Source organism: Monodelphis domestica, chromosome 3 (assembly GCF_027887165.1).
Source record: "Monodelphis domestica isolate mMonDom1 chromosome 3, mMonDom1.pri, whole genome shotgun sequence".
Taxonomy (NCBI): Eukaryota; Metazoa; Chordata; class Mammalia; order Didelphimorphia; family Didelphidae; genus Monodelphis; species Monodelphis domestica.
The window spans coordinates 394522547-394545881 of NC_077229.1; the positions used below are offsets into that span (position 1 = coordinate 394522547).

At 35.4% G+C, this 23335-nt stretch overlaps 1 long non-coding RNA gene across 1 annotated transcript; it reads right to left on the bottom strand.

Moving 5' to 3' along the window:
* Positions 1–213: 213 nt before the first annotated feature.
* On the bottom strand, positions 214–22721 carry LOC103092993 (uncharacterized). The gene is made up of 3 exons (XR_008917802.1): positions 22457–22721; positions 19431–19519; positions 214–16784 (listed from the first exon to the last, which is right to left on the bottom strand). It is a non-coding gene; the product is annotated as an uncharacterized LOC103092993 (long non-coding RNA).
* Positions 22722–23335: the final 614 nt, after the last annotated feature.

The window sequence follows — 23335 nt, forward strand, 5'->3', positions numbered from 1 at the left end:
AAAGGAAGTGTTTGACTATGTCACTTTTGAAGAGGTAAACCAAACTTGTGTTCCAGAAGTCACAGTAAGATTTTGACTGAACAGTGGTCATTGTTTCCTATAAGAAGTTAGAAGATCACATGGGTTGATGAGGATAGGATTGGGGATATAGACTCTAAATGATCACCATACCGCAAATATCAGTAATAGGGAAATAGGACTTGATCAATGACACATGTAAAACCCATTGGAATTGCGTGTGAGCTACAGTAATAGAGTGGGGAGAGGGTTGGGAAAGAACATGAATCTTGTAACCATGGAAAAATATTCTAAATTAATTAATTAATTAAATAAAATTTTAAAAAAAGTTAGGAGAGTGGTTTCATTCAAAACAGGAGCTTTTAGTCTGGGATCTATGACCTTGCATAAGGAAAAAAAAAACTTTGATAATGATTTCAACATAATGGACTTCCTTTGAAATTCTATGTATTTTATTTCACATATTTAAAAACATTATTCTGAGTAGGGGTCCATAGGCTTCACCAGACTGGAATAAAGGGCTAAGAACCTCTCCTTTAGTAAATAGGTGCTCTGCTATATCCTTCTCTCTCTCATATCCAATAGCTCAAAAGGAAAAACTGAGTTTGTGTAGCATCGAATATTAATAGGATAAATTAATCCTTTCATGTTATTATTATTGTGTGCTAATTCTGAAGTTAAATATTTCATAGAAAGATATGAGTGGGCTATTAGGTTTTATGGTGTGAACTAATGAGCAAAACCAAAACAACCCTGAAGACATTTTTTTAGAGCTCAAGACTTATAAGTGGGTTTAAAACATTTTAAAGATAAATTTTTACTTTATGAAAATCATAAGCTATGTTACTACAAACTCTGTGCAACCCTACTGCATATAAAAAATCTATCACCTTGCCTCAAGGTAAGAAAATAAAGTTTACTGCTATTGAATCATACTAAAATATTCATCTGTCAGTACTTTGTCAACCATGGTTTTGATGGCATTTAAATTGAATTTAATATAAATTTAAAGGCATCTCCATTTGATGTAATGAATAATGCTGGGCTATCATCAACTCTACTTTTAATACCTTAAAGGCAGGAAGTTTCTTCCACCTTAATGCATTTATATTGGTGGATAATATATTCACTATAAATTTTTTTAACACTTTCTTTTAAGCCCTCAAACAATATTGGAGATCAAGACTATATTCCATCTTTAATTTTGTGCACTCAAATAGACTTTTTTTAGGTTCAATAAGCATTGGTTAATCCATTCTATTCTCTAGTGCATTTTTGTACCTATCCTATTAAGGACAGCAATACTCCTTGGTTTAGTTGCTATTCCTGAAAGTACTTATTTCTGTTACAATCATGTAATTTCTTCACATGTTCAGACTTTAAAAATATAGAATCATATACATTGTTTTTGAATATCATGACAACTCTATACACATCTGTCCCTAGATACTGCTTTCATCATTTGCTTGCTTATTTCAAAGGTGTCTGGTGATACAGAACAATTCTTGTAGCATGGCTGTCCTGTGGATATTGGGGTATGCACTCATACTCATACACATAGATAAATATTCCCCCATTTTTTATTTCCTGTCCTACAAAAGGGCCCTGTACACCAAAAACAGTGAATACCCATGCCCAGAAAAGACATATAGAACAAAAGTTGAATTTAGTCTATTGTTACTTCTTCATGATATACTTCTTTCTGAGTGCACTAATTGAGTAATATATGGACTGAACCTTAAAATAATGTAATATGTAAATGTATGGCTTTGAAATACATACATACATACATACACTGCTTTGATGAATGCTTAGATGACTTTGAGATCTCATCAATATAAGTATTCTTACCAATGATACAGATAAAAATCCATTCATACTTCTTTTATAACAGTATTTTAAAATAAATTTTATTGATGTCTTATTTTTACACTGATGAAATTTTCACCTGTATTTCTACCCCCTCCCATAGATTCTTCCCATATAAAATTTTTTGGAGAAAAAAAAAGAGAAAAAGAGAAAAAAAAAACACCAAAAGTAATCAATATATTAAACAATAACAACAACAACAAACCTTGACAATATATTGTCAACTTGGAAAAACACAGAACTACTAACTTAGTCATAAAAACCAACTCTTTAATCAGGAAAGAGATAAGTACGTAATAATTGACACTACACAGAGCCAAGCACCAAGTACTACACAGAGTCAAAACCCTGGGCCTCTGGGGACAGTATCTCTGGGAGAATATACCTGTGTGAGATGATTCTCTGAAGAACAATAGTACACCAATTGGGGAACTAAGGACAGGGAAGTATGATTGATTTGGCATTATCATGGCTCCAAGGAAATGAGAAGTCTAAGACAGGATCATCAGGGAGAGGCTGATGCTTTACAATGGGACTTTGATATAACAGGAGAAACTACTGGTACAAAAGGGTACTTAACATTTGATTAAATCTACTAGTTTCACCTAAACTTGGACTATTAAGTACTTTAAGGTCTATTGTTCAGTATGAAATGGATAAGTCTGAGACTTCCCTCAGGGTGAGTTCTTATGGGTCAAGGGCAAATTTGGAGTTCCCAAAAAACCCAGTTGACAATATTCAACATTCAACACTGGTACAAAGAAGTAGGATAAGGTTTATTCTCATTGCTCTTTAGGGCCAAGTGTATTCTTTTTAATTTTTTAATTGATAGAAATTATTTCCAGGCATCTCAGCCTTTCTAGCCCTTGCCATATCATAGAAGGCATCATCCAGCAAACAGATGTGTCTACATAAATTATATCTTTTGTGTTTGGCTCATTCTTTGGAGATGAACATTCACAAGTTATTCTTCAAATATTAAATTTAGTTGTATATAATATTCTCTTGGTTCTACTCATTTCACTCTTCATTATCTCATGCAGTTCATTACAAGTTTTTTTTTTTAAATTAATCTTCTCATTGTTTCTTATGGCACAGTAGTATTCCATCACAATCATATACCACAATGTGTTTCCTCATTCCCCAATTGATGAACATCCCCTCGATTTCCAGTTTTTTGCCAACACAAAGAGATGCTATAAATATTTATGAACATATAAATTACTTTCCTTTTCCACTGATCTCCTTGGGAAAGAGACCTAGCAATGCTTTTGCTGGATCTGGGATAGTAGTCATGGACTTCCCTGTCCTGTGGATGACTATAGCCAGCAGAGTCCCAGCCCATCAGCAATCACACTCACCAGTTTGTGTTCCCTCTTTGCTCCTCTTATCCTGAAGCTGAAACCTGAGACAGTCAGTGAGTGGACACCTCTGGAGGCAAGACCAGCCCACACAGCTGCTCCCAGGGCTCATTGAATGTTGCCTTTGCTGGTATGTGCCATTGGGATATAGACTCCTAGGTTAAGCAGAAAAGGCAAGGCTGCCCACCCTGCCTCTAAGGCTTGCAGCTTGTTGATTCCTTTGTTTGCTCCAGGGTGCTTGTACCACCAGACAATGAAGAAGCCAGAAATGTCAAAGACCCCTCTTCTTAGTTGTCCCTGGCTATTCTGCTTCACTCCTGACTCTTCCAATTTTGCAGCTTTTAGCATTAATTCTGTAGAGTTATTATTATTTTTTATATTTTGTGGATAAGTTTGGAAAGTGGCCAATTTTATTCTTGATAATTTTGCAACATTAATTTTTTATTGTTTTGTGTGGGTGTTCTTTCCATTTACATTTTTCAAGTCATTGTATATGCTTACTTCACTTTGTACAGTAGCAGTACATTGTACATTTTCCCACATTTCCCTATATTCATCATGATTATAGCTTCTTATAGCATAGTAGTATTTCATTACAATCATGTACCAAGAATTTCTTTAACCATTCTCAAATTAATGGTTACTACTTTGTTTCTAGTTCTTTGCTGTCTGTAAAGATTAAAATTTAGGGGAGATGGGGAGACTGAGGCAGGTAGAAATTAGTTTCTCTCTACAAGGAGTATTATATTTTTTTAGCGGTTTATTGAAGATTAAGGATTAAAGAAAATACAGGGTTAGAAACACGTGTCCAGGCCATAGAGTGGCCTAGACACAACCTCACCTACATTATGAAAAAAAGCCAGGTCTGCCCCTGAAACGGAAGTCCAAAAGCGAGAAAAAAAGAGCTCAAAAGCCTTTGAATCAGCTTAAATACCTTCTCGATCTCGGCCCAGGTGAGATTACAAGGCATTCTGGGGAAGTGGAGCAAAGGCTCGTGGGGATTGTAGTCCTGTATTCGAGTCTATTTTTTACATTCACCCCTTTGATCGTTTGAAAAAAATTAATTTTTTTCCAAAGGATCATGAAAACATAATCAATTTAAAGATTACAATAATTTGAGGATAAGAGAAACAAAAGAATAAAACCAATAATTGCTGAACGCATTGACACAAAGCCAGTTAGGGGGCAGTCCCCTTTGGCATGAAAGTACAGATACAAAAAAATGTTCAATCAACCACACCCAAAGTTCAATTTTGTGCAACTTGTGGTCTGGAGGCTTCTTCATGGTGGCTTCTCCAACAGTTCAGTTCTGGATTCAGAGAGGTAGCATCTTCTTTACCTAAAATTCTTCTCAAAAGGAATTTAAACTTTGCAATTTAAATAATGATATTTTTATACATGTCAGAGTGTTCAAAAGTGTCAAAAAGTATCTTATAAATATTTTGGAATTCATGGCTTGGCATGACACTTGACCTTGTCCTTCTATGAATCCTACATAAAAGATTTAGAAAACTTTCTAGACCTGGACTTTGATTGGATACTAATGTAGCACACACCTAGGAGCTCTCCCAACTTTTCTTTCTCTGGTCCTCTTCCCTTTCCAGACTCTCCACAAATATTTTCCCACTCATGATGAGCAGTATCTGAAGCTTTTAACTACAGGACCTATCCAAGTGCTAAAACAAAAGAATAATAACAGGAACAAGTAGAAGTCTTCCATTATTTCATAGGAGTAGGTAAGCTACATCTTGTCTTCCTTTAAGGAAAGATATATTTATGAACATATAGATGTATGTTCTATTTTTGTAAAGGTGCCATATACCACTTTAGAAAAAGGTATATTAATTTCTGTTCCCATTCAGTGCTTTCCATATATGTATCATACCTAGATTTTCTAAGATATTATTCATCTTCTTGACCTCTTGCTTATATTTCTGGTTAGATTTATCTGGTTTATGAGAGGGGAATCTTAAAGTCCCTCCATTATTACAGTTTTGCTATCTACTTCCACCTGTGATTCATTTAGCTTTTCCTTCCTAAATTTCCTTCCTAAAAATCTGGATGACATCTTTTGATTTTTTGGTTCATGTGTGTTTTAATTGATATTCTTTCCTTATTTATATTACCTTTTAACACAATACAGTTTCCCTGCTTATCTCTTAATTAAATTTAGCTTAATTTTAACTTTGTCTGAGATCATGATTGCTACCCTTTTTTAAACATCAGCTAGAGCAAAATAAACTCCACTCCAACCCCTTATTTTTATTTTATGTGTACTTCTCATTTTGAAATGTCTTTCTTATAAAGAACACATTGTGAGGTTCTAATTTTTTAAAATTCATACTGCTATCCTTTTAAACTTTGTGGGTGAATTCACCCCATTCACATTCAAAGTTATAAATACTAGTTGTGTTTTCCTTTCTATTCTATTTTTCATCCCTATTTATCCTTCTCTCTCCCTCATACCTTCTCAGATGTCTAATTTATTTCTGATCACTGCCTCCCTATTCCATACACCCTTCTGAGTCCCTCCCTTATCCTATCTCCTTGTCCTCCTATTTCTTAACAACATAACCTTACAAGATTCTCCTCCTTATCCTATCCCATTTTCTTATTTCTTTATACATTTAGTAGACTTTTTTTACATCCACATACACACACATGCACACATACACACACACACACATATATATAAAATTATCTATTCCAATTCTAAAAATAGTCCCATACTACCTGCCCTCCACCCCATTCTCCCCTCCTTACACTTCTTTAATTTGAGATATTTTGTTCCATTTTATCTCTCATGCCATTATAACCAATTCAACCCCAAACTTTCTATCTATGTATACTATCTATGTACCATAACAATGGTAATACTTTTAAGAGTTACAAATATAATTTTCCCATTAAAGAAATAAAAGTTCTACCTCATTAAATCCCTTATAATTATTCTTTAATGTTTACCTTCTAATGATTCTCCTGTTTCTTATAAGTCAAATTTTCAGTTCAGTTTTTGTCTTTTCCTCAAGAATGTCTCAAAGTCCTTTAATTAATTATAAATTAATTAGTCCTTAATTAAATGACCAATGTTTCAAAAAATGTTTAGTTAAATATCCAATCTTCTCTTTCACCATAGTAGCTATCTACACTGGATTTTTCTCTGTTGTTAGCTAATTTTCTCTTAAAAATGTGTATCTCTTGGCTGTTAACTTTATGTTAGGTTCAGGCTCTGCCCCTCCCAGTGTAAAGGGAACAATGTCTCAGGTTTTAGGATTTTTGTGCTGTTGTTTTCTGAGCTCTATTTGAGGGTATTTAACTTTCTTGATTATTCTTGTTTTCTATCATCAAAGTGAGGCATGGTCTCTGTTCCTCAGGCTCATGTCTAGACCTCTGAATGGCCCTTGGTATTTCTTTCCATCTCCTGAAATGTAACCATGACTCCAACACCACTGATACTGCAAATGCTCTTGCTCCCTGTAGTCCTTTAGGCAGCTTTAAGATTTAGCTTGCTCCTCTGCTCTGGAACTAAAACCAGGGACTCCTTTCTCCTGTTAATGATCACAATTGGCAGGTCTCTACTCCTTTGTAGATGTATTAAGCAGTGTGTTCTCACTCCTCATACTCTGTGATGCAGCCCTGGACAGTGTCTATAATTGGACCTGGGCCTTTTGTCCATCACCATCTGAGGAATCTTATAGCTGTCCCCTTCTCTGTATCTAGAGAAAGACATAATTTGTGAGGCAAAAGTTCCTGAATCTGAGGCTGCCCCCAACATACCTGCCCGTAAAATTTGCTATTTATTGAAGAGGGGGTATCTGCCCAGACTTATCTGTACTTCACTCCACTCTGAATCAACACTATGAAAGGTTAGATATTTTCTAACAACCTCCCAAGTAAGTTGCTGTAAGATTGATCACTGTTTGCCCTGACTTTATTTTTGCCTCTCTCAAATGGACTTTGTGGCTTTATTCTGAATTATTTGGGGTAGAATTAGGAAATCCAGGAAATTTCCAACTTTATTCTACCATCTATCCACAATTCCCTCCTGATCAATATTTTTCAATTATTATTATTATTAAAAATTGTAGATGTGAATCTTCCCCTAAAAGCCTCTAACAAGTGTTTCAAAATTATACTTGTAATAATGCTAATTTGCACAAATAAAAACTACATGTTATAGTGCTGCCCTTTCCTAGAGTGAAAAGAACAGGTATGGAAGCTTTACCATACTAAAGTACTTTTCCTAAAAATAAAACAAAATTAATAACTAAGATTTCTAACAAGTAGTAAAATTCAAAGGGAGATGCAGCCTCTGTTTATTTATCCATGATAGATTTGTTTCTGGGATACCAAGTTCTATAACTGCTCAATTTTTATAGTCAGGTTTCTAATTTTAATTGGTGTAATATTCAATTCCCACTCACAAAATGAATAACAGGTAACTTTACATCATTATATCCACAAATGCCAACCACTTGACAGGGCAACTATGATGGTCTAGATATAGTTCCCATTTACTCACAAATCTGGCTTAGTGTGACCTAAAATTGATGTTATATTTTGTTGTTTGGTGATGTATCATTTTCCTTTTGAGGAGATCTCATTTTAGGGATGTAAACTATGTAAAAAAAAACAATGATGAGCTATATAAATATAGATAGCAAACTCGTCAATACAGGTTCAAATTGTTGAGATACTTTTGAGAGATAATCAAAAGTATTTTCAGTTATTAAGTGAAGCTCAAATTTGAACTTCCCTTCAGGGCCAGCTGCAAGGACACTAAAGAGACTCTTATTATAAAGAATAAAATGTTTATTGAAATATATAAGGATAAAAAAGGATTTCTAATTCTAAGGGATTCTAAATCCACCCAAATAAACTCACAGGTTTCACAAGGAACCTCTTCTTTTGTGTTTCACAGGCTACACTAATCCTCCCTGATCTGACTAACCCAAATTTATACTATCTAAATAAAAACAATTGATATTATCCTTATAATTCTTAATTTTCCCTTCAAATTATACAATAGCAAAGGCTAGCTGGTTGAGTCTCAATAAGAATCCAGTTAGGACTCTGAGCCTTAATAGACTCAGAGTCCAAACCAAAGACCAGGTTTTTCTTTGGTCTTCTCAGAGTTAAATCAATCTATAAAAACTGCTATAGATATTCAATAGTGTTTCCCAAGTTGGGAAAGGAAAACACTGAATTCCCTCAGGTCTTTTCCTCCCAGACAGAGAGAGAGAGAGAGAGGTAAAGATGTTATCTCCTCCATCCCTGAGAGTCTCTGCGTATGTGTCTCTGCCAACTGCCAGAGAGTAATTGACACAGAAAAATGGTTATAATTATCAACAATTCAAATTAACACCCTCTCTCAGCTCTGCTTCAAACTCTAATTCTTTCTCAAGCCAGCCACTCTACTTCTTACCTCTAAACTAATAAAAACAATACTTATTTTCTAATATCCTTATAACTACCAGGAACAGCTTATATATAGATTGATATTTTGTTAGTATCCCCACTATTTTTGTGAGAGAGGCAGATTTTGAGTTTCTGAGTTTTTCTCTTAAGTCTAATGCTCTATTCAGGAAATAGAATAGTGAAGGGAAACCTTTTAGAGATGAACTGCTGCCCAACCCCAACTGAGCATCATGGCCCCCCTTAACCTCAACCCTCCCTTTCCTTACATAGTGGAGAGAGAAAGTGTTCTCATTTGGGCTACTGGGCAGAAGGGTGTATGATGTGAAAAAATGTCTTCAGGTGTGGTGGAGAGCAGGAGTGGAGCAGCTTTGCCCAAAGCCTTCTACCTTTCTAGTAATGAACTCTGGGGGGTTGGGGTGGGGGGAAGGGCAGCATGTATGCCCATAGAGAGAGTTCTGTATGCCATCTTTGGCACCCATTCCATAGGTTTGCCATCACTGGTATTGAAAGTAATTATGTCTTTCGTAAATTTGGAGTTACAAAGTTACAAAAAATGTCCAGGTGGCTTTGCTTTTTCAAAATAATTCACTGGATGTAATAACTTCTAGTAAAATATTTAATCAGAATACAATTCATTTTTTCCCAATAAACATGCCATTTGTAAATACAGTGACTCTGTAATTGGTAGGCAAAATCTATCTGCCCTAAGGTTCTCACCGTTGCTTTATTTAGCATGACATATTTCAACAAGAAGGTACTGCTATCCTATGAATTACAGCTCAACGCATTTTTTTAAGGGCTTAGTTGTTGGTATTTTGTTTTAACAATGAATTAAACTGTACATGACATAATTTTTGAAGACTTGAATATACTATCTATGAATCACAAGTTGACAGTTTTTTTTTCTTCTAGGCTTGGTTTTAGGCATTTTTTTTATCTTATTCTAAAGCAATTGATCTGTGGCTACTGATCGGTATGCTTAGTTGTTCTAAACTACAGCTTAGATGACACAGTTATTCACAGAATTTCATTGAAGATAGATTTTTTTTCTCTCAGGATTTCTATAATAGGTTTTCTCCTTTGAGAGAAAAGTTCTGTAGTGAGAATCTATAAAAATACTATACTAGACTTGATATGAGACCTATTTGAAATTTTTGAGGGATATCAAAAAGAATCTACTAAAATAATGTTTCCCCTTGAAGACCACGGCCTGAATTTCTGAAGTGTAGAGAAGGAAAATGACATGACCTTGACAGGAAGGGCCAAATGGAAAGAGCTCTAGACTTGCAGTAAGGAAAAATCTTCAGTTCAAACCCCATCTTCAGTACATACTCATTGTGGAATGAACACAGGCACATAATTTAGCCTCTCTGAAGTCAATTTCCCTATCTATAAAATGAGGATAATCTGGAGTATTTATGACTGATATAGTTATGAGGATCATTTAAATTATGTAGCTCATATTTTGCATAAGGTAACATAGTACTTAGTGGCAAGGTATGGACTAGAATCTAGATTCTGTGATTATCTGATTTAATCAGTGTTCTTTTCCATTGTAATAATACTTTTGGTCCTGTGGGGATAAGATACAGGAAAGAAAGACATCTCAATAAGAGAAGCATAGTTGTGGACAGAGAAAGCAGAGTTAACCTGATCAATCACCTGGTATGGGTGACTGGGGGTAGTAACCCTATGATAAAGTAATTGATGAAAGTGCTTGGCTCATCACAATTTTTCCCCAAGGTTCCCCCTAGAGAAGATTGCTTCCCTAGACATTGAGCCTTTAGTATTTCTCTTAGCTTGAAGTGGTTCACAAGCCAAGGTGGAAGAGTGGTTAGCCAAAAGTTGAGCTGGAGTATTTTTTTCTCTACCAGAAGGCAATCAATACATAGTTATATGGCAAACATTTTGTAAATATTGACAAATATTATTCACAATTACTTTTATAGCTCAGCTGGGAAAAATGGAATCATTTTCAGATGTATGCACCTAATTTCATTTCCCTCATAGAAGTCTCATAGAAGAAACACAGAAAGAAATATAAGGATGACTAACTTAAGCAGCGGTAGGGCACTATCTTGGCAGTTCCTTTGCCCTTCCTCCTCTTTCCTTCTCTTCCCAGGAGGTCTACACAGTGGCTTTGATTAAAGTGGTAGTTATAAAACTTGAATTTTTGCCACTGTCAAGATTAATTAATTAATTTTAACCTTAATTTGACACTCACAAAATCTAAAGCCTTCAAAACTCAGGGAAGTTAGTCCCTAATAGTGAAAGGGAGGAGATAGTACAGGGTCTTCTCAAGACCTCTCAATGATTCCACAAGAGAAAGTGAACTAGTTCGCTACTGATGAAGCCAACTCAGAAATTCAGGGTGCAAATGAAGAGTAAATCCATTTGATTCTAAAAGTCCTTATTTCTTCAGAGACTCTTCAGGTCCCACCTTTCAGATGTATCTTTTGATTCCAGTATCTTAAGTATCTTAAGTAGTATCTTAAGGATACTACAAACACCAAAGGGCCAATATAGGATTTTTGAGAAGTTTTTTTTTTTTTTAATCTGGTGAGGAAATAGAACTCACCAGAAATAATAATCTGCAATTATATTCAACAATTCCGCAGATTGTGAGATATTTTCCTCATGATGTCTTGGTAATGTTTTAGTGAAAATTTTACCTTTGAAGATTGTTATAATATTAAAACTGAGGCCGCCAAGGAATTTACTTATGAAATTCCTAAAATGAAACACTCAAGTCAGAATGGAATTTATGGTGGTTTAATCACAATGGGAGTAAGAGAAGGGAGAGAGAGAGAAGGAGAGAGGAGAAAAGGGAAAGGGGTTATTCAACCTCTGGCAGGGAGCCAGAGGGAGTTTAGGCCCAAAAGGCCAAGATAGAGAAGGAATCAGTCCTTGACTCACGTGACCGATCTGAAGGGAAGCTGTCTGTGGGCCTCCACCTTGCTCAAGCTTCTAGCACGAACTGGCCTCTCGCCCTGTCCACAGGAAGTGAGCGAATTCCAGAGGCTACTTTCTCCGTCACTTCCTGTGCCTCACAAGTGCCAATGGTGGCTCAAGCTTGGCTTAGGACAGCCCAGGTGGGCAGTTAGTTTTTTCTGATTTGTCATTGACTAGCACATGCCTGTGTAGTGTGGGTGTGCACAATTTTGGGTGCTAGACCAAGCAAGATGGAGATTTTAAAATTCACAGTAAGTTGGGTAAATATTATTGTGTCCATTTTACAAATGAGGAAAATGAAAGCTTTGATGCCCATGAACATATTAAGTCTCCAGTTCATAGTATGCATGTATTTATCCTTTAAAATAGGCATGGCATTGCTGGTGGAGTTGTGAATTGATCCAACCATTCTGGAAGGCAATTTGGAATTATGCCCAACGGACTTTAAAACAATGCATGCCCTTTGATCCAGCCATACCACTGCTGGGTTTGTATCCCAATAAGATTTTAAAAATGGGAAAGGATCTATTTGTACAAAAATATTTATAGCTGTGCTTTTTGTGGTGGCAAAAAAAAAATGGAAAATGAGCAGAGATCTTTTGATTAGGGAATGGCTGAACAAATTGTGGTATATGATGATAATAGAATACTATTATGCTGTGAGGAATGATGAATCGATGGATTTCTTTAAAAACTGGAATGACCTACATGAACTGATTTGGAGTTAAATAAGTAGAAGCAGGAGAACAATTATACACAATAACTGAAACATTGTGGGATGATCAAATGTGATTGATTTTGCTACTAAAAGCAAAGCAATGATCCAGGCAAGACAACTCTAAGGGACTTATGAGAGAGACTGTTATCACCAAAATTAAAAGGAAAGCAACAAACTGGGAGAACATTTTTATAACAAAATACCCTGACAAAGATATAATTTCCTAAATGTATAAGGAACTAAGTCAAATTTCCAAACAATCAAGCCATTCCCCAATCGACAAATGGTCAAGGGACATGAATAGGTAGTTTTCACAGGAGGAAATCAAAACTATCAATAAGCACTTGAAAAAGTGCTCTAAATCCCTCCTGATTAGAGAAATGCAAATTAAGCCAACTCTGAGGTACCCCTCACACCTAGTAGATTGGCCAATATGACAGCAAAGGAAAGTGATAAATGTTGAAGGGGATGTAGCAAAATTGGGATTCTATTACACTGCTGGTAAAGTTGTGGATTGGTCCAATCATTCTGGAGGGCAATTTGGAACTATGCTCAAAGGGCTTTACATGAATGCTTGCCCTTTGACCTAGGCATTCTACTGCTGGGTTTGTACTGCAAAGAGATAATAAGAAAAAAAGACTTATACAAAAATATTTATATCCACACTTTGTGGTGGCAAAAAAATATGGAAAATGAAGGAGTGTCCATCAATTGGGGAATGGCTGAACAAATTGTATATGTTGGTGATAGAATATTATTGTGCTGAATGTAAACCTCAAAATTTCTCAGACTTATGAATGTTAGGGGTTTCCCCCATTGGGGAATCTTCTACTTTAAAAAATTCCCTAGCAGATGGTGAGAACTCTACTTGAGTGTGGGGGCTCCTTGCCTTGGGAATATCCCTACTCCACCCTACTTAGGACTGCTTTAGGACAGAGAGCTCCTTGAGAACAATGAAAAGTACTTTGATCCATGCTTATGGAAGGGACAGGAAGTTCTTTGAGTCATGACTGTTTTAGAATTGATACAATGGGATACTAAGTACCTATAAAGGTGGGGCAACTTGTAAACTACTTAAACCTAAAAGGGTGATAACTTATTCAGAGGTTTTTTCTAATGAAATTTGTCGACACAGCAGCATTTTTTTCCTGACTTATTAAAGAGATTAAAACTACTCGGCTGTGAATTCAAAATGGGGGGTCCTTTAGAAACATCTACAGTGATTGGTAGATGTAAGGACATAGGGGAGGTGACATAGGAGATTTTGCCCTTAAAAATAAGAGCTCAGGGAAGAGCTGGGAAGTCATTCTGAAACATTCAGATTGGAGAGACTCATTCTGAGGAGACTGATTCTGAAACATTCAGATGGAGGAGGGAGCTGGTGAAAGCAGCTGAGATGCTGCTGGCATGGTGTCATTAGAAATTCTTAGTTAGACAGATCTTATGGTGAGTTATAAAAAACTGACTGATTCCTCTTTTAAGACTCAGGTCTAGGCCATATTGGCTTGAGGCCCTTCATACTTATTCCTTTCTTACTCTCTCTCTCTTTCTTTAATTTCTCGTATTGTTAATTAAAATCTCTATAAAACCCAATTGACTTGGGTATTTGAATAATTGGGAATATTTCCCTGGTGACCACCTTATATTTGATTTAAAAACCCAAGACACTGTAGTGAAACATATTTCTGCGGTCAAATTTACTCACCCTCTCTTATATCTATCACAATTTATATCTTCCACTATTTTAATCACTACAGTTTAAGACCTCAACCATTTTAAATCTCACAAAGGAATAAAGGAATGGAGGAATTCCATGTGAACTGGAATGACCTCTAGGAATTGATGCAGAGCAAAAGGAGCAGAACCAGAAGAACATTGTACACAGAGATTGATATATTATGGCACAATCGAATATAATAGACTTTTTTACTAGTAGCCATGAAATGAACCAGGACAATCCAGAGAAACTTGTAAGAAAGAATGCTATCCACATCCAGAGAAAGAACTATGGAACCAGAAATGCATTAGAAAAATATATGCTTGATCATGTGGTGCAATAGGTATATGTAGGTTTTGATGTCAAAAGATCACTCTACTGCAAATATAAATAACACAGAAATATATTTTGAACATTGATACATGCATAACCCCATGCAACTGCTTGTCAGCTTTAGGAGTGGGGGAGAAGAGAGTAGGGTAGGTGGGATTATAAATCATGTAACCATGTAAAAATATTCTAAATAAAAATAAAAAAGAAGGCTATCCACATTTAGAAAAAGAAATGTGGGAGTAGCAATCCAGAGGAAAATATATGATTTATCAGTTGTTTTTCATGGGTGTATGATTTGGGATTTTGGTTTAGAAGATTACTATATTATAAAAATGAATAATATTAAAATGGGTTTTGAGTGATAATATATGTGTAACCCAGTGGAATTGCTTTTCAACTCTGGGAGGAGAAAGGGAAGAGGAGAGGGAGTCATCAATAATCATGTAACCATGAAAAAAATAAAAAAATAATAAAAAATAAAATGGGCATGAGTTTATCATAAATATACTTTAAAATGTATATTCAGATTAACATTCCCTAGGTAGTCACAAGTACTATCCACATATAATAATAATGATGATTCTATCTAAATTAATTTACTCATTCCATGCCATACCAATCAAACTACACAAAAATTACTCCAGAAAGCTAGAAAAAAATGAAGATAAAATTCATCTAGAAGAAGAAAAGACATTTCATATCAAGGGCATTAATTTTTTAAAATATGAAGGAAGATGCCTTACCTGTATCAGATCTCAAACTGTATTAATAGGCAACAATTGTCAAAACAATTTTGTACTGCATAAGAAATAGAATAATGGATCAAAGGAACAGATTAGATACTCAACACATAGCAATAAATGACCATAGTAGTGTCTGACAAACCCAAAGATGCAAGGTTATGGAAGAAGTCACAATTTGAAACTTCTTGGAGAGCTTGGAAGCAGTATGAGAGAAACTAGGAACAGACCAAGAACTCACCATATACCAAATTAAAGTCAAAATGGATACAAAATGGTTTAAAAATTAAAAAGTGATTCCATAAAATAGGGGGAGCATGGAATAGTTTGCTTATCATATCTATAGCTAAAGGAAGAATTTGTGTCCAAACAAGACATAGAGAACACTAGAGATTTAAATAGATGACACTGAAAACATTAAATTTGTTTAGTACAAACAAAACCAATGCAACCAAGATTAAAAGAGAAGCAAAAAATTGGGAAAAAAAGTTTTATAGTATTTCTGGAAAAGACCTCATTCTGAAATATATAGAGAATTGCGTCAAATTTATCAGGATCCATCATGTTCACCCATTTGATAAATGATCAAAGGATATGAATAGGCACTTATCAGATGAAAAAAATTAAAACTATTTTAAGTCATATGAAAAGTGCTCCAAATCAATATTAATTAGAGAAATATAAATTAAAATAACTCTGAGCAACCAACTCATCTATCTGGTGAGCAAATAAGGCAAAAAATAAAAAAAATGTTGGAGGAGATGTGGTAAAACTTAGATTAATACACTGTTGGTGGAGCTGTGAAATGATAGAACCATTCTCAAGAGCAAATTGGAACTTTGCCCCAAAGATCTTACAATTATACATATTCTTTAACCTAGCAATACCACTACACTACTAGGTCTGTATCTCAAAGAGATCAAACATTGAGGAAAAGAATTAACTTGTACAAAATATCATTTTTAGCAGCTCTCTTTGTAGTGGCAAAGAGCTGTTCATCAATTGGAGAATGGATGAACAAGGTATGGCATATAATTGGAATAGAACACAATTGTGCCACAAGAAATGACAAACAAGTCAATCCCCCCCAAACCTGGAAAGATTTCTATTACATTATGCAAAATGAAGTTCCAACCAGAACCAGGAACATGTTGTACACAGTAACAAGAATAATACACAATAATCAGCTGTGAATGACTAAAATATTGTCAGCAATGCAAGGATCCAGGAAATATCTAAGGGACTAATAACAAAAAAGTTTATCCCCTGCCATAAAAGGAACTGTTGGAGTCTTAATAAAGATGGAAGCATATCATTCTTCATTTCATTTCCTCCATGAATTTTTCTATAGTGTAATTGATATATTCTTTCTTTTACAACATGATGAATATTGAAATATATGTTTATATAAATAATATAACCTATGTCATATTATCTGTTGTCTTGGGAGAATGGGTAGAAGAGAGAGGATATGGATCACAAAACATCAGAAAAATTATTAAAAATGATATCAATAAAATATAATAAAAACAAATATTACACAGATATATTAATATATTCTTACTTTACTATTTCTGTAATTTCATTGCGTGGGTATTTCCCCCACATAGATGGCAGCCCCCTCTCTCTCAGTAGACGGTCTTTGTGAGTTTCTAAATCTGAAAAAAGATCATCATTTATTTGAAGGTCAGCTCTATAGGGGTTGACTACTCTCAATTTAACTAAACTGGTTTACAGAAACGGTATTCATATCAGGAGTTTTTAAAATTTTCATTGATTAGTAGTACCTATCAAAGTTTGCTGTTGGTGTCCTTAAACCTCTAGAAACCCAGGTTCTTCTTCATATCACAATCAGAATGGAATCAGAGGCATCAGAATAGAAGTTATACATTCATTAATATTGAAGAAAGAGATATGCATATATATTTCATCATGCTGTATCCTGTTTTACTATCAAATTATTTTATGTATCTAATTCTGTATCTCCATCTAGTTTAGAAGAAGCTCTTTGTAGGCAGGGTTGACAACTTATATTTATCCCCATCAGCAGAGAGAGATGACATTCCAGTTAATTGTCCAATAGCTATGGATAGAATTGAATCCAACATTTTTTTTTTCTTACCTGGACTCTATGGCTTCCTATAAAATTGAATTCTTTGGTAAAGGAAAATAAGCCATTCAGCCAGAATTTTTCTGAAAAATTGATGTCATAAAAAGAAGCAAAAGTCTTTATTTTTCCTCCCAGCAGCAGAAGCATGACAGATCCATTGCTTCCCTCAACAGATGATAGCTGAGTCTGGCAGGAACCGACCTTCTTGGAGAAGCCAATGGGAAGAAGCAAGAGCCATACTCTGCTCTCCAGCTGGAGAAGAGACTTAATGGATTTTGTTCATTAATGCCAGTCAGCTCCTGCAGCCTGATGGACGGAGTTACTGATATGGGCTAAAGTCCATTTATCTGGGAGTATCTCCTCTTGCCAGTTTTTTTTAGGTTGTTGAAGATAAAAGACCACACATTTCTCATACAATGCTTTTCCATACATTACAAAAAAAAGCGATTTATTGATCATTAAATTATTGTGCACTAAAAATGCAACTTCTTGGGGGGACCTTTTTTTAAAGGAAAATGTTAATTTCATGGTCAATCTTGTAGTACAGTTGTTTAAAATAAAATCATTTTGTATTTAGAGATATAATTGTCCCCCCATGTTGCATATAAACAATATTTTAATAATTATTAGTGGCATTAATAATGATAATGTTAAAATAATCCCTCAATGACAATTCCAGAAATGTCTCAGTAAAGTGAGGCATATATGAATAATGCTCTAAATACATTATCTGTTTTTCCAAAGGTTCATATTGGATTTTGGGATGACATGGGGGCATATATGTATTGGGTGTATTTAGTTACATTTTTCATTCATGAAGCTAACTTGAGAGGAAACAATCTCTATGAATGCAAATTGGCACATGATCTGTAACTGATAGTCTTAGAGAATTGTTTTAATTGCATATTACGGATTCATTTGTATTACATTGTGGCCCTTCCAGTAGTTTAAAAACCAAAAACCAAATGCAGAGTTGAGTTCTAGAAATGCTGATTTCTGAATTGTTTGACAGGTATGTGAATGTTTTAGGGTGAGAAAAAAGGTAGCTGTTTAGAAAGGTAGGAGCAGAAAAAAAGATGATTTGATCTAGACAGAGGGACTATTATGGACATGAGGAAAAAAAGCAGATTAGTTGGGCAAAGGAAGATCAGTGTTAGAAAGGTTCAGTGTGGGCAGTAGTTGATTTGGGAAATTTCTTCAGGCAGAGAGAAAGGGCTCTGAAGAGGGCCAATTTGCCAAAGAGGGGCTGGGCATAATCCAGAGGAAGCTGAAATAGTTAGATCAAGGTTCAGGTTGTTGTGGATATGCAAGTTTGGGCAGAAAAACAAGCAGTCATACCTGAAACTAGCAAGAAAGAAGAGTGCTCCCTTGAGCCATGGTGAAGAAAAATATTATCTCTAAATATTTAAAATTATGAACAAATAATAATACACATTAGTGGCATGCTGTAAACTATATATATGTATTTTACAGAATTAAATATTCTTGTCAAATAAAACTTTTAAAAAGTTAATCTGACTCATTTAATAATATGCATAACCATTATTAGGTTGGATGGTAATTAGGCATAAATAGTAAGTAGTTCATATAAATTGCAGTAATTAGTCCTACTGTTACATGGCTAAACTGGTTTTTTGGTTTTTATCTTTTTGTTTTGCTTATATACAAGCTTCCACAGACAAACACTGATATTGAAAGTTTTCTCTTTTACCATGTTTTGCTTACGTACCATCATTACACTCATTATCATACACACATTCTTCAAAAGATACAAAGACTCTTCTATTCCCCCTACCTTTTCACAAGCTTAAGGTGCCCTGTTGCTCTCTCTGTACTCGCTAATAAGTCCTTGTGACCTGAATGTGGGAGAACTTGAAAAAGAAACTCAATCCAGGGATGTTGTGACTTTTCCTTGAGGGAGGAGGGTTGGTAGCAACATCATGGTCATGAATTCCGGAAAAGAAGACATGGTTTGGACTAGGGAGCAGGTACAAATGAGCATGTACTTTGGCTCCCTGATATCAAGTCATTTTGGAGAATTAGAGATTTGAAAGACTGGAAGGAGAAATAAGGTCATTCAAGGAAAGAAAAGGAGAGGAGAGGAGAGGAGAGGAGAAAAGAAAAAAGAAGAGGAGAGGAGAGAGGAACTTACCTAAACCATTAGGGGAAAAAAAAAAAACTTAAGCAAATTTACCTTCATGGTCAGAAGCCCATTATTATGATTTCAGGAATAAGGAGACTCAATCAAGTACTCATTGACTTTTCTTAGTACTGAGGATATACCTAATCAAAAAGAGGAGCATTTATTAAGCACTTATCCTGAACTGACACTATGCAAGGCATCTAGGTGACACAGTAGATAGAACACTGGGCTCAGTAAGGAAGACTTATCTTCTTGAGTTCAAATCTGGCTTCAGACACTTACTAGTTCTATGACTCTGGACAAGTAACTAGCCTCAGTTAACTCATCTATAAAATGATCTGGAGAAGGAAATTCAGTATCTTTATCAAGAAAATCCAAGTGGGCTCACAAAGAATTGGACATGACTGAAAAAATAAACTATTTTATTATCTGTACTTAAACTATTATTTTAAGAAGAGTAGGTATCCCTAGACTGTTAAAAGGATCTATGGCACAGAAAGATTAAGAACCACTGGCATAAAGAGAGACCTATAATTATAAAATCATGAGTAACTTTGCAGAGAGCAATTTTGTGTGATGAGTTAGGCATCCAGAATGCTAAGGACTGGGAAGTGAATATGATGAGAAGTGGAAGCAAAGCAGGCTCCCTCCTAATGTTGAAGATTCCCTTAAAGGAGTCACAGAACCTTTAAATTGAAAATCAGAATTAAGGAATTATACCGGCAAACTCCAGGGAGAGTTAACTCATTGAGATGACTGGATTTCAGTCAAAGTGGTGGAGACTAAAAGTACTTCAGCTAGTATAGAAGTCAAATATAGAAACAATTCTGAAAATGTAATTGCCTCATTCTCAAAACATAAAAACGTAACTTTCAAGATGACTGACTGTGGGTGCAACTCATAGGATATTTATTACAAAGGAAACATTATAACCAGAAGTAAAAGGCAAACACCTTTCTCCACTTCCTTGGGAGCTGATGGTGGTAGTTCCCTGGGGCAAATGCCAGAGTTTGGCTTGTTTTCTCTCAGGAGGTGGGGTTGGGGGGGGGGGGATTGGAATGAGGATTCCCTGGCTTGTGTTGTCAAATACATGCTTTCATAAATACAAGTATAATGAGAAGCAGAATGCAGACTTGCTCTTTCCCAACTAAAAATTCAATCCTCTCTTGAACACCATACACAATTTTATTAGCGAATGGACTTCCTAAGAGATTAGATGCCAAGTCACTATCAATATGGCTCTATAGGTCAATGTTGTGGACAGTAGGATTGTATGCTGTTCACTGAGCAATTTGTAGGACTAGAAACTTAATCAGACTCACAGCAAAGGTCATCTATAAAACAGAAAAATGCAAGTCCAGTCTTATAAATGGTAGGGACAGCTGCAAGCCAGCATTTAGGTAAGAGGATAATGCTAAGTAGAAGGAATGTGACAACCACAGAAAAATAAATGAAAAGAGTAATTAGAGAATAATAATTGGATTTTTCTGCAAGTTGTAGAAAACTGCTCCATCATTTCTAGATGAAATAAATATCATACAAATGATTGCTGTGAAGATAACATTAGAATTAGCGTACTGTTTTCAGTGCTATTCATTTTTAATTCTTGGTGCATTCATTGTCCAGCTGTTTTTCTTTGGTTGTTTGACTCTGATTCAACATCTGGAAGTACTCATTAAATGGAGAAAAGAGGGCTGGGAGATTCCCATTTAATGAAAGAAACAAACTAATTAGGAATATGTCCAAAATGAGATGAGCCAAAGCTATGGCATTTGATGGGGGTAGAGGTGGGGGGGGGGGCTTCTGAATTTTGCAAATCAACACAAGATTTGCTGATCAAAGCTCAGAGTAATTATGAGAGCTACACAAGTTCCAGATTCTCTTCACCTTATTTAAATGGCATCTATATTTTTTATTATGGTCAATAACACAATCACACCTTTAGATATCTTGCAAATTGTAAAGCAATCCCCCCCCCTACCCCCAGCATTTATCTTTCCCTGTCACTATAATCTATGATGGAAAAGAGTGAATAAAAAAGGAAAGGATTTTCTTAATACATTATGGAGTGAACACAAACCCCAAATAGTGTATTCTAGAATGTTGGGACCAAGTAGACCAATATTAATTAGCCTCTAAGATGACTAATGTGTTAATGACAAAACTAGGGTGTTTTCCATATCTCATCAAGATGTTACCATCGAGGAGACTGAGGTGTTTCTTAAATTTCATCAAGATTATTCAAATTTGACTAATTGCAAGAGTCATTTATTACTGACTCTCAGTATCTTACAACTTCAGGCCTAGATGTGCCTAAGGCAGTAAAGAAGAAGGGCTCAGGAGCTTATTTGAGGGACACTGACTTTATGATGCAGAGTTACCATCATTATCCTCTTTGGTGCAGTTACATGCTTCCCAGAGACACACATAAGTTGGGGGCAAGGGGTAGAAAATACAAGACATAAATGGAAACACATTAAGATATTCAGATTCCCCAGAATTGTTCATGTCTGCCTCAACACATTATTCTGTATCACATTGAATTCTAGAGCCATAGTTTTATGGACAGACAGTTGAGTATTAGCAGTCTAGGAGCCTGGACCCTACCTACATTTATTTGCCTCTCATGTAGACTCAGAATAATGTCCTCCTGTGGCTCTTGACAGTAATTGCTACCCCTCCTACTCCCACAGTTCATCCTGCTGCCTCCCTGCATATAGTAACATTAATCTAAAATGGAGGGACTATGGCCAGCTATAGGACCAGGATCATCTAAATTCAAGTCTTGCCTCTAATAATATTGTCTGTGTGATCCTGGGCAAGTCAATTAACCAATTGGTGCCTGTAAAAATAAATTTTGGCAAGTTATAAAAATAAAATATTTATTGAAATATATAAGGATAAATAAAAGATTTCAAATTCTAAGGGATTCTAAATACACCCAAATAAACTCACAGGTTTCTCAAGGAACCTCTTTTCCTGTGTTTCACAGGCTATACTAATCCTCCCTTATCTGACTAACCTAAATTTATACTATCTAAATAAAAAACTATTGCTATTATGCTTATAAATCTTACCTTTGCCTTAAAATTATAAAATAGCAAACGCTAGCTGGTTGAGTCTCAACAAGAATCCAGTTAGGACTCTGAGTCTTAACAGATTCAGAATCTACACCAAACACCAGGTTTTTCTTTGGTCTTCTCAGAGTTCAAAAATTTATAAAAACTACAATAGATAGTCAATAGTGTTTCCCAAGTTGGAAACAGAAAACTGAGCTCCTTCAGGTCTTTCCCTCAGACAGAGAGAGAGAGGCAAAGATGTTACCTCCTCCAGCCCTGAGAGTCTCTGACAATGTGTCTCTGCCAACTGCCAGAGCCCAACTCCCAGCTGCCAGAGAGAGTAACTGACACAGAAAACTGCTTATAAGTGTCACATCTGAAATTAACACGCTACCTCAGCTCTGCTTCAAACTCCAGTTCTTTTCTCAAGCAGCTACTTTACTTCTTATCCCCAAACGAATAAAACAATACTTATTTTCTAATATCATCCTTACATGCCCCAGACAATTTTCTAAGACTACCAGTTCCAGAACAGGGCCCATGATCATGAGGAGAGGGATTTTCCTCACGAGGAGTTCTCTATAATGATGAAATCATAACTTGGCTAATCAGTAATGAACAAATTGAAAAATAATAATATCTATGTTCAAAGTAATGTAATTAGGGAGGAGTTTGGGGGAAAAACATAGAATTAAGAAAGAGGACACTCAATAGATAAGAACTTGTTGATTTTTATAAAACATGATCCAATAGATTCAGTATTTAGTAGATGAAAATATTTAAGTAATAATACTAATATTATAATAGTATGTACTATGTGCTAAGCACTTTCAAGTTATTATCTCAATTGATCCCCATCACAACCCTTGCAGGTAGGTACTATTATTATGCCTATTT